Genomic DNA, 12,549 nt, shown 5'->3' with positions numbered 1-12,549 from the left:
GGTTAAGATAAGAGTATTCTTGAAGCCTCAATTATTCTGAGAGGTGCTGCAAAGGCTTATTTACTGGTTAAAGGTCACACCATTACACCGTTCAATTGCACAAGTGATCCTGAAATGACTCATGACACTGTGTGAGTGTAGATTCTATCTAAACTCCTTGTTTCTTTTGTACTATATTCTGTCTGATTTGTCTTAGTCTGCTTGGGCTGCCATAACAAAATATCTACACTGAGTGGCTTACATGAGATAAATTTGTTTCTCACAGTTCTAGAGGTTGGAAAGTCCAAGATCAAGGTGCCAGCTGATTCAGTTTGGGCTCCCTTTCTGGCTTGCAGATGGCCACCTTCCCAGTATGGGCTCACACCGCCTTTCCTCTGTGTATGCACATGAAGAGAGGGAGTGAGTGCTCCTGATGTCTCTTCTGATAAGGACACTAATACTATCAGATCAGGGCCCAGTTGCTTCCTTAAAGGCCCTATCTTTAAATACAATCATATTCAGGGATTAGGGTTTCAACACATGAATCTTGTGGAAATTCAAACCTTCATTATATAATATAATTTATATGCTTGCTTTCAACAAATATTTATTGAATGCTTTCTATGTTCCTGGCACTGTAATCAAGTTGCTGTTCTCACTGTAGGGGGAGAACAGCAAACAATGCATACATGCATGTTAACATGTGTATTAAAAGGAAAACTAAAGTAAATTAAGGAGACAAAGAATGAGAGTGTTAAGAAAGGGGGCTATTGTAGGACGGGTGCTGAGGGACTGCCTCTCCAATGGCAGACATGAGAGTAGACATCTGAGGTAACTGAGGAGCAAGACTCTAAACCTTTACAGGAAGAGTTCTAGCTCAAAGATCAAGAGATAGGAGAATGAGGTCTAAAGAGCAAAAGAAAGCCAGAGAATCTGTGACAAGATGTGGGAGAGGACAGTGGTAGAGAAGGAGGTGAGAGAGCTGAGGTGACAAGCAGGCAAGGCACTGACAGACAGGGCCATGTTGTATTGTATTCTGAGGGCAGTAGAAAGCCATTGAGGGCTTTTTTTTTTTTTTTTTTTTTTTTTTTTTTTTTTGTTTTTTTTTTTTTTTTTTTGAGCAGAGGATTGACATGAATTATGATATATACTTTCAAAAAGTGTCACTTTAAATGCTATCTGGATAACAGACCATAGGGGCAAGACTAAGAGCAGAAAGAAAAGTTTAGAGGCTTTTTTGCAAATCCAAGTAAATAATGCTAGTTTGGAAGAGAGTAGACTTGGGATATGAAATACCTTCGGAAGATGGAGGTATCAGGATTTCCTAATGGATTAGATATGGGATATGAAAGAAAGAATAACAACAACATCAAAAATCTTTGCTGGCTTGGAATAATTCTAGGGGCCGGGTACGGTAGCTCACACCTGTAATCCCAGCACTTTGGGAGGCCAAGGCTGGTGGATCAGGCCAGGCTGATCTCGAACTCCTGGCCTCAAGTGATCCACCATCCTTGGCCTCCCAAAATTCAAAATATCCATTTGTACTGTCCAAACTCCAAGACAAAACCAATTTTACTACTCCAAAGAGTTGCTGGATCTCTCATACTATCAGCTCGTTTGGTTCATTCTTCTGTCAATAGAGTTTTATCCTGATCTGACATCCTAGCTATATCATACTTTTAAATCTACTTAATTCTCAGAAAAGCATTATTTCTGCTAAAATTAATAGCTACCTCTAGCTCTTCATTATGCAAGCTCAAGCAAAAAAAATGATAAAACTGCAGTAAGGTGTACAGATAATTTTCTAATCTTATTTTCAACGATTCCAGAGTGCCTCTCCCATAAAGTTTTACACCAGCTGTTAAAAGCTCTTCAAACTGATCATGTTGCATCTTATTTTCACCTCTCCTTCACATCAAAGGGAAAATGAAAAAGATGAGTAAAGAGACCAAAAGTTCTGGAGCTGAGGAAGTGCCCGATAGTGACTGACCTGGATCATCTTGACCATTGGAAGATCTGAACTATTCAAAGGTGACCGATCACACTTAGAGCTTGGTGCACAGCAAACGTATAAATGTGCGGGTTTCTAATATTAATTGTTTATTTAAAAATTAAGTTTCTTACACCCTTTCGCTGAAATGTCACTAGCCTGGGGCCTCCAAAGGCGAACGTGCAGAAGAAGGCTGCAGTAAGGATGGAGAGTCTGTGTAAACGACACGACAGGACACCAAGCCATGTGTGGTTTGTGATGTCAGCAGAACCCGCTGATGGAATCTCTGAGTTTCCATTACTTGGCTAGAGAACGTCCCTATAAGAAAAGGCTGACCCTTGACACCGCCAGAAACTTTCCCGGACTTGGTGTCCATTTGCTGGAGATGCCCCCGCTGGCGCCCCCGCGAATCCCAGAGGTGGGTTCTGGGGAGGCCCCCAGGAGGGGCGACCCCTCCGGCCCTGTGAGTAGAAGGGCCAGGCCCTGAGCACTTGGGGCCACAGGCGCCAGGTCCCAAGACCGGAGTCCCAGCAGGGCGGCCACGCGCCAGCGGTGACAGCCCCGGGGGGCGAAGGGAGGCCGTCCAGGGCTCCCGGGACCCGCCTAGGCATTGGGGCCCCGCCTGCAGGACTGTCCGGCATGCCGCGAGGATGGGGAGGGACCCGCAGTCCCCGCCCCGCAGGGCGGCGGCGGCAGGGCGGGGAGCGAGGTGGCGGAGCGGGGACGGCGGCCCAGGATGCGGGCGGGGGAGCGGCCGAGGTGGGAGAGGGCGGGGTCGGCGGGGCGGGGCGGGGTCGGCGCTGTCCCCGCGGCTTTACAAAGCCCGCGCCAGCCTCAGCCGCCCGGCGGGACCCAGAGCCGCCGCCGAGCCTCCAGCGTCCCCAGGTAGCGCGGGCGTCGCGCGGGGCGGGGCGGGGCGGGAGCGCGCCCGGGAGGAGCCGCGCCAGGGTGGGCGGGATTATGGTCGGGGGCGGGGGTCTCTCTGCCCACCCGCAACCCCCACATCCTCAGACTCAGGGGGACGCGAGAGCTTAGAGCATCCCTTTGCACCCCTGAAAGGAGGGTGACCTGGTTACCGCTCCCTGACCTCCTGACAGCTAGCCCAGCTGCTCTGACAAAGCACAGGGCCCAAGGGTGCTTGCTTCCAGAATACTTTGGGTGTCTTCAGCACCCTCCTAGCTAAGCGTCCCTCAGCACACGGGCGCGCACACACACACACACACACACACACACACACTGGCGGAGGCGGGTGGACGGAGGGATTAGAGGGATAAAGTCACTGTCAGTCAGAAGAAACAAGAATGTGTGCTGGACGTGCCACACTGGGGTCTTCTGAAAGTAGGCGCAGCATCTGCGGCTCCTCATACCAGGCCCAAAGGTGATGCGGGATTGATTTTCTTGGTTTGTTAGCTGTGAAGGCCCCGGGCTGTAAAAAGGTTTGGGTGAAGAATTAGACTTGGATTTATTGAGGATTTCTTTGCCCTGCTATGCAACACCTTCTGGTGTCTGGAGATGGGGTATTTTGGAGCACTCATACAAAGTTTGAATTGGTATTCAAGGGAGCTTGGTTTTGAAAACTTGCGAATTAAAAAAAATGAAGACATACATTCTCTTAGTTTAAATTCGGTTTTATTTTTCAATATCCATGCATGTATTTTAAGAGAAGTAATCACTGGTGATGTCACTCAAATATTGAGTCCAGCAGGTGTGACATTGATAGAATCTGAATTGGAAACTAAGCTTACCTTATAGTTTTAGAGAAATTGACTGCTTTTTTATGTACCTTTTTATGCGCCGTATTATTGGGAGGTATCTGTGCTGAGAATCCCGTCACATCATCTTGCTGTTGGTGAGAAGGTCTCCCCTGGTTTTGGCCACCTAACCTGGGACAAAACCCAAAATATATATATTTTTTATTACTAGTGTTTCAGGTGTCTGCAACTCTACTTCTTGGGCCTCTAGTCATAGTCTCTGATGAGAAGAAAAAGGCATCAAAACTGTGCCCTGGGCACGTTTGGGAGCAAGGAGGAAGGCTGTAGATTTCTTTTTCCCCATTAAAGTTTTCATGTATTGGCAATTTAAACCTCAAAGCATTGTTTACCACCTGTCAGATGCACTCGGAAGTATAAGGATTAACTAATAAAAGATTTGTAAAATGCTTCCTGAATCTAAAATTCCATAAATATGCTAAGTAGTAATAATCCACCCATTGTTAAATTTATGTAGCTGCTTCTGCCATGCATAGAAGATGATTTAGATGCGTGTTTCCTGTCAATTAAACAATGAGTTTGCAGCAGAATAATGAGTTTAATTCACATCCTATGAAACTTTGAAATAAAATTTCTCCCATAAAGCAGCAACAGCAAAAAATCATAAAGTAAGCTGCATTTCAAAAAGCTGTATAAGAAATGGCACTTACCTTATGGTTGCATGAAGAGGGACCCAGTGAACTTCTGAAACAAAGAAATATTCAGCCCTGGTTCATGTGTGTCTAAACCATAAATATTCCCTAACAGGGAGGGCATGGAGGTTTTGTGGAGCAGACTGATAGCTCTCCAGTTTAATCCATGAAATATGCCTCTTGGTGTTTTAAGGTTGAATTCAACCTGCGGTTTTGTTCATAGACAATGGAGAAAAGCTGTATAGTACTTGGATTAATTATTGATTCTTCTGATATCATGGGCTTGGTTTTGAAGCATCCTTAACACCAGCTATCATTTTAATATCCTGCAGATAATTGGTTTGTTCCCAGTTATTTAGTGGCATATTAACATTTTTCTCTTAGCATATTTTGAATAACAAAGTGTGTCATTCTTCTGTTTAGTGAGATCCTAAAGCCCATTTCGTATAGGCTACATTTAAGTGTAAATACTGATACGGCAATCATTTTTTGTTTGTTTTACATAGACAACTCTATATTTACCACTAGTGGGTTAAGCTGTGAGCAAAATTGGGGATGTCTTTTTTTTTTTTTTTTCCATTTGTCCACTTTGGTGGCCTTTCTATTTCCTCCACTAGGATTTGGATGGGCAGTTGCTAAATAGACTCCATTCCAGTATTCTACAACCCTCCCTCTGCTGCCACTCCTCCTTTATCCAAGTAACTTACCCTCTGCTCTACTTTGTCTTGACTTGACAACAAGTTGGTACAGGGGAAAGTGCACTAGGTGAAAAATACAAGAGCTAGCATTTCTGGAGCAGCTGTGATATACTAGGGACTGTGCTGCAGTTTCTCATTAAATTCTTGTAATAATCCGGTGAGGCAGACGTTGTCTGTGTTTCACAGTAAAGAAAACTGAGGCTCAGAGAAGCTCTCATGCCCAAGGATGAGTAGTTTATGAATAGAAAAGCCAGGATTTCAACCAACACAGTCTCCTGCTTCCTGTTGCCTTGCAATCTCTAAGAAGAGTTCACATTCTGGACTGAAGTGTGGAAGAGTTCTTCTATTCATTAGCCATTTGACCTCGGAGAAGTCCTTTAAACCCTCTGGGCCTCTGGTTTCCTTTCACTAGTTTTGGATTAAATTATCTCTCAGAGATAGCAGAGACTATTCCAGGAATTTGAATGCCAAGCACATAAGCTATTTCTCCCACAGGATCCCAGAATATGCTCTCTCTTCCCCTTTCTCCACCCCCCTTCCTTCCCATTTTTCTTCTTTTCTTCCTGTAGGTCTGAGTAAATTGCACTTCCTCCAGGGGGTTTCTTCTGAACACCCTTCTGTTCTTCTCCATCTCAGCCCTCAGTATCTCTCATAGAGCCGGTTACAAACTGAAGTCTCTTATTTATATTTGTTTAATATGATTATTGTTTTTATCTTCTTCTCCATCACTCCCTACCTTCCCGTCAGAATGGAGACTGCATAGGCCAGACTCTTTCTTCTAACTTTTTTCATGACTGTTCCCAGGGCCTAGCACAGTGATGAATGGCACATAGTTGTTTGGTCTGTAAGCATGTTTGAATAAATAATTATCTCTTATAAAAGACATGTGTGAATGGCTAATATATTGTCCCTTCCTGGGGAAAGCCTAAATGAAGCATCATTGATCTTACAGTGTTAGAGAGGGTGCGCCTGAATTTTGAATGGAAATCTGAGTACTGTAATGGAGATGACAGGGCCGCCCTCAGACACACAGGATGAATGAACACACTGCACCTAGTTCAACCCCATATTAATAGCAGAGAAAACTGAAGCTCAGAATGATCATAGAAATTTACATCTAGACAATACTTTAGAGATCGGCTAATAGTCTAAGCCATTGTTTTATTGATGAGCAAACTGAAGCCCCCCAAAACAGACCTTAAACTATAGAACCTAAGCCTTCTGACTTATAAATCAGCATTCTTTTCACTCAGAGTTCAAAACTAGTGAGGACCACCCAGTCAACAGAGTTTGGACAATGATCCTTTCTTTCAGAAATTCAAAAGAGCCTTAGGTTCCCCACACCAATCCTGAGTAGCCACATTCGAACATCTTTCTAGGTATAGTCTATTTTTAAATTTCTTCTGGTCTCTGTAAACTTCAGTGATACATTTACTATTTTAATGATCCATCAAGCAGCCTTTTAATACCTGTCATTAGTTTACCAATTCTTTTTAAATGCTTCGAGAGTCTAAATGGAAAATTTACAGTGCTGAGCATTTAACACTGATGTGATAGATTCAAGATACATTTAAAAGATGATCTCTAGTATGAACCTCAAAATGTTGGGGACTTATCTTTAAGCACTAAAATGATAACTTTTCTTCTCTAACATAGACAGCAATCCTTGCTAAAGTATTACATTTCATAAACAAATAGTTTTTAAAGTTGAAAGGGCATAAAAATCATCTGGAAGGCTTTTTAAAGTCACAGATTGCTTGGAGCCATTCTGCACAGTTCTGAATTAATAGGTTTGAGATTGCACCCAGACAACTGCACTTTAACAAATACCTTTGATGATTTCTCAATCAAATGGTCTGACGATCTCAGTTTGAGATCCAATAACAATTTTGGTATGATTTAATTTCCCCAGATTCTTCCTAAGAGGATATTTTTTTTTAAGTGATTTTGGGAGGAGCTCAATGTGTTTGAATCCAGCAAATAGCAGAGATGATCAAAATTGTTTATTAGGTCTGATGACATTTGTTTCCTCGTAGCAAAAGTTGTGTGTTTGTGTTTATGTATGTGTGTGTATGTGTGTGTGTCTGTGTGTGTGTGTGTGTGTTTGTGTGTGTGTGTGTGTTTGTATGTGTGTATGTAACTATGATGTGGCTACTAGACTTGATATTGGGCCCAAATCAAACGTGTTCAAAAATGTTTCTATTGGACCACAAAAATAAATCGGTAAGCAACAATAAGAGTTGAGTGTCAAGTTTTGTGGGGAAACAGTGAAGTCTCTTGTTCTCCAGATGCTTACATTCTGTACAGTTGAGAGATAAGATTAATATCCACAAAACATTCAGGATAAGTTTGCAAATCAAATACAGGATGCCTAGTTAAATCTGAATTTCAAGTACACAACAAATCGTGTTTTAGTAACATTGTGTCTACCGTATAATGCTTTTATTTGCTAAATCTGCCATTCCTGCTCAGAGAACATTAGTGTTCAGTGTCATTAGTTTCCAGAAGTGAGGGTGCTGAGTGGTGGTTGTTAAGCTTAAAGAAACTGATAAAAGCTCTGGACGTGCTCCTAAGGAAAGCGCCCGCATGGCACATTCCAACAGGCCTTGCATTACTATTCCATGGGTTCCATGCTGCTGAAGCTCTCGGGGACATCAGGTCATCTACAGTGGTGGCAAGCTCCTCAGGCTATTTCCTCTGGGCTGGAAAGGTCTGGAAAGTGACTGTGAAAAGTATAGTTGAACTAGGTCTTAAAGAGCAGTAGAATTTAGCTGGATTGTGGGTGGGAAGACATCTGAAGCTTTGAGAGGAGGCAGACTCCCTCAGGCCTTGAGGGTACTTAGTGCAGAATACTGAGAAATTAGCTTGGGCAGGTTAAAAAAAAAAGAAAAGAAAAGAAAAGAAAACACTTGGACTGTGAACAACTTTAAGTTCTAAAGGGTTTAGACTGCCCATGCTGAAAAATAAAGTGTCCTCATTGGTGTGTCAGTGGGGAGAACATGATCAAACAAAAGGAAAGAATAAAGGAAAATCCTAGGAAGCCCAAGCTCTGCAGTGAATCAGCCTGGTACAAGTGGGCACCTTCTGTGAGTCGCCGTCTCCTGAGCTGTGAATTGGGAATAATAATAGAAACTACTAATGGGATTGTTGTGAGGATAAAATGAAGTTGTTTCCTGTTTAGCACAGCTGTGTGATACTGCATAAATATTCAGTTCATGGTGCACAAGTACTATGATATGCTCCTCCTGCCCCTAATACTGTTCAAGAGAGATAAGTCTCAGCAACCTGCTTGAACCTGATTTTATTTTTTATTTTGGGGGAAGTGAAAAAAAGAAGAAACTGATTGATTTCTGGATTTGGATATAGCTTTAAAATCTCCCTTTCCCAAGTTGAAATTGCATTAACAAAAAACAATAAAGGCAGAAACAAGCCAGCAAAATGCTGTGGATTTTTTAAATAAGTACATTCAACCCTTCATTATTTCTCCTAAGAGGGAATATTATGGTTAATTCAAATAATTTACTCCGATCCAAATAAACATTTTTAAATTGTATGTGTTACTCTTAATAGCATGTTTGCCATCTTTTCTGGCCAATATTTAAATTAATTGGCATATGATTGCTGTTCCCCAAAGCCTTTTAAACAGTAAGAGATGATGAGGTTACCAGAGATAATTCACAAAGCAGCCAGGTTTCCCTCAAGTAGGTGATAAAGCTAACCACTAATGTTGGAAATAATATCTTGGGTGCTCTGGAATCAGACTGCTTAGGTTCCAATACCTGGTGGCTCCTCCAACTAACTTTGTGACCAAAGCAATATAGTCATCTTGTTGGTATATTATTTTCTTTAATATACTCATAAAGAATTTAGTTCAGGAAAGCATCTAATAATGTGGGAGAAATTTATGATCTTTAGTCACAGCTTAATGTATTGATGCATGCAGCCAGGGTTGTTTAGAGCATTTTCCAAGCCGTAGAGTACAATGTTACTCTATGGCTTGGGAAAATGTGAAAGAATTTTTAGCCGAAATTTTCATTATGTGTTTCTTTTTTTTAACTTATCTGTGTTCATCTGTAATGGGGTGATTGGTGCCTTTCTAAAGAGCCTTGGGTTTCTTGTGCATTAAAGTGACTGGGCCCTAGAATTTACTTGGTTCATAAACTTATGAGCCGTAACAATACAGGATTGGTTTAAGGTACATTATGGTTGCATGTATGACAGTTATTTTTTATTTGGTTTGTGCTAAGCACCCACAGAGCATTTCCCACAGTGCCTTAAAGGTAGTAGACTCAACTATTTATTGAATGAATTTAATGTATAATAAAATGCATTGCATTTTTTTTCCTGAGGATATCTTTGCCTCACATTAGCAAATCTAACTTTACAAAAAGAGAGAGAAGGGAAAGATCATGCAGCTATTTCAAGACTGAAGCATTAAAAATGTGAACTTGGAGATCTTGTATTTTCTGGAAGTGCTATCATTTTCACAAGCCTGTATCTCCCACAGGGTCTTTGCATTAGCTGTCTGCTTTCTCTAGAATAGTCTTCCCTCAGATTGTGCTTGGCACAGAGGACCTCCTCAGAGAAGTCCTCCCTGACCACCTAATCTCACTCACTTTCTATTACATCACTTTGTTTTATTTATTGTAATATATTACCATGTGATTATATCTTTTTTTTTATTGTTTATCCTCATCCTTATTGGACTAGAAGTATCCGGAGGTCAGAGGTCAAGCCTACATGTTTTCTGTTGTCTTCTCAGGATCTATTATAGTGCCAGACATTTCACAGATACCCAACAAATATTTTGTCCATTTGTTGAATTAATAAAGATCACGATCAGATTTTTCAGTGTTATCCTAATGCATAGCAGCAATTTTTAATCTTCTGAGTCACATTTACCTTTCTGAATTGGATTAAAATTTTGAAACTCGTCCTTAATGAAAATTTACATACACAATTTTTACATACACAATTTTTGCATATAATTTAAATTCATAGATCTCAGGCTAAGAACCTCAGCTCTAAAAGTGTGTATACATATATTAAGAAAATCTAATTCCACTATTGAGCTAAATATCACCAAAAAATAAATTACTACAAATAAATTATCATAAATTTTAATTCTCATACTTTTACAGTAATCAATTACATGTTGCCTTTGGAGAATTTTGCAACCCTCCATAGGAAAAAAAAGAGACTACCTATAAATGTTATATATTTTATTTATATGCTGGAAAGGATTTAGGGCTTACAGAGAAAGGCTAATAAAAATATATACTATACAGCAATATAAAATATATTTCAAATAAGTGAAAAAAAATGAGTCAAAGGAAAAAATAAGGCTAAGAACATAAGATAGAGCCATGAGAGAGATTCATACTCAAAATTTATGCCATGAAATTCAACACTCTTGCTAGAAGATAGTAACAAATTTTGTTCTCAGTTTTTTAGCAGCCAATGCAAAGGAGAAAAAAAAACAGTTATGCCTTGCAGAGGATCATATTTTATATATACTTATACACGAATATACGTATATATTTATAACACAAACTGCCTCTTAAAAGAAGAAAGCCTGAGTATTGTAATAGGGAATAAAGAGACATATTTCTGGTGTTTTGTTTTTGGCACGTGCCCTTGTAGCTGAGCCTGAAATAACCCATTAAAAATGCTTTAAAATGACTAGCACTTTGGATGTTTATAATAATTAATATTTTATGGCTTATTGTAATTTTTGTCAGCAGTAGACCTTTGGAAAGAGACTAGTAAGGAGAGATGGAGCTGGTGCAATGAAGACAATGGGTTTTCTCCATTTTCTTACAGCCCCTCTTTTTACCTAACCGAGCAGAGAGACACTTCCCCTTCATCAGCCCACCATTTCTATTGTTACACACTATTTAATAAAATGCCTGAAACTCAGAGAGGCATACACCTAGGATATTGACTAAAGCGAGTTATTCCTGCTAACCTTAGTTTCCTTGGATAGGAGTCTATCTGGGACTTCTACACCTTCTCTCTTGGAGAGAGCAAATACAATAACTTGTTTCTTAGAACATTATGTGGATTTCTGGCATTCTCTGAGGGGCTATAAATGGATCACATTGACAGCTTTATTTGTCATTCTTAAAAGGAATGTGTTTTTCCCGTTTGTGTTAGATCAAAATCAGACGGCATTTCTTATTTCAATGTGGAGTGTTTTTACTCTCATAATTGCAAAAGTGCATTCATAACTGATACTATTCTAATTTACAAAATTTGTGTTTCATGATTTGGGGGCATGAGAAAAATGTGACTGAGGGAAAATCTTGTGCAACATTTGAGTGTCGCCTATTTATTGAGATCCTGATACAGTTGCTAGAATTCTGTCACCATATGGAAGCAGAGACAATTATATTGCATTTGATGACATGAATTTTAGAAGCTAAGATATAAAAAGGCATATCTAGCAGAATATCTACAATCCAGACACTCAGGCGTTTTTGAAATCTCTTCTGTCCTTTGTGTCCCCAGCATGTCTGTGGTCCTTGTCCTCCTTTCCTCCCCTTGCAATGACTTTTATTCAATATATGCAGTAGTCAAAATCAAGATAATAGGATTGGAAAATACTACCTTCGTATCTTAGCACATATATTATATGATAAAACCAGTTGCACCTGCCCAGGTGAAATTTTTCATTCAAAAATTCTAATCATTCCCTTTCACCCACTACTAAGCCTGAATGAGAGAGGAAATCTTCCTATTTTCATTTCTCACATCCATTCAAAGTGCTCAGTGCTCTTGTGACTCACCCCAGTTCTGTGCAAAATGTATCCCTGGCCTGGCATTTAAAAATCCAACTCAGGATTTTAAAACACCAGGCCAGGGGTACATTCTTCTCACTAAACTTATGTCTGTGTTTATTTTCATACTCACTTCACACACTCATACTTTCAAAAAAGTTGTCTTTAATGATAACCTACTATGTGTTAGTCACTGAATTGCATCAGATACCCCCTGCCTCCATTTGGCCTATGGACTAGGAGGGGAAGACAGACAGTAAAAGAATGATACACATGAATATGAAATTGAAACTGTTCTAAGTGCTACAAAAGAAAGATACAAGGTTCTGTGAAATGATATCCAAATGATGCACAGGCGTCAACTAGACTGGGCACACAGGCAGAAGGCTTGCTACATGGGGAAGTTCTCTAGCAGGAGACAGAACAGGCAGCATGAAAGACTGAAGGAAAGCCGGGTGCAGTGGCTCATGCCTATAATCCCAGCACTTTGGGAGGCCGAGGCAGGCAGATCACAAGGTCAGGAGTTTGAGACCAGCCTGGCCAGCATGGTGAAACTTCCATCTCTACTAAAAAAATTCAAAAATTAGCCAGGCATGGTGGCATGTGCCTGTAACCCCAGCTACTTGGGAGGCTGAGGCAGGAGAATTGCTTGAACTGGGAGGCGGAGGTTGCAGTGAGCCGAGATTATGCCACTGTACTCCA

At 40.7% G+C, this 12,549-nt stretch overlaps 1 protein-coding gene across 5 annotated transcripts in view; it reads left to right on the top strand.

Moving 5' to 3' along the window:
• The first annotated feature begins 2,767 nt into the window (after positions 1-2,767).
• The window catches only part of RHOBTB1 (Rho related BTB domain containing 1), a 126,832-nt gene continuing 117,050 nt past the window's right edge, over positions 2,768-12,549 (top strand). For 2 of the 5 annotated variants that reach the window (XM_017542298.2, XM_037743376.1), the window contains exon 1: positions 2,768-2,854. The gene's annotated coding sequence lies outside the window, so the exon portion shown is untranslated. Of the gene's footprint in view, positions 2,855-3,241; positions 3,348-12,549 lie in introns of those variants that run through there. The other 3 variants (XM_037743379.1, XM_037743373.1, XM_037743378.1) reach the window with 3 other exon arrangements.

The sequence above is a fragment of the Cebus imitator genome, unplaced genomic scaffold (genome assembly GCF_001604975.1).
Source record: "Cebus imitator isolate Cc_AM_T3 unplaced genomic scaffold, Cebus_imitator-1.0 Scaffold142, whole genome shotgun sequence".
NCBI lineage: Eukaryota > Metazoa > Chordata > Mammalia > Primates > Cebidae > Cebus > Cebus imitator.
Note: the sequence above shows the minus strand (reverse complement) of the source record. Positions and strands in the feature narration are given on the sequence as shown.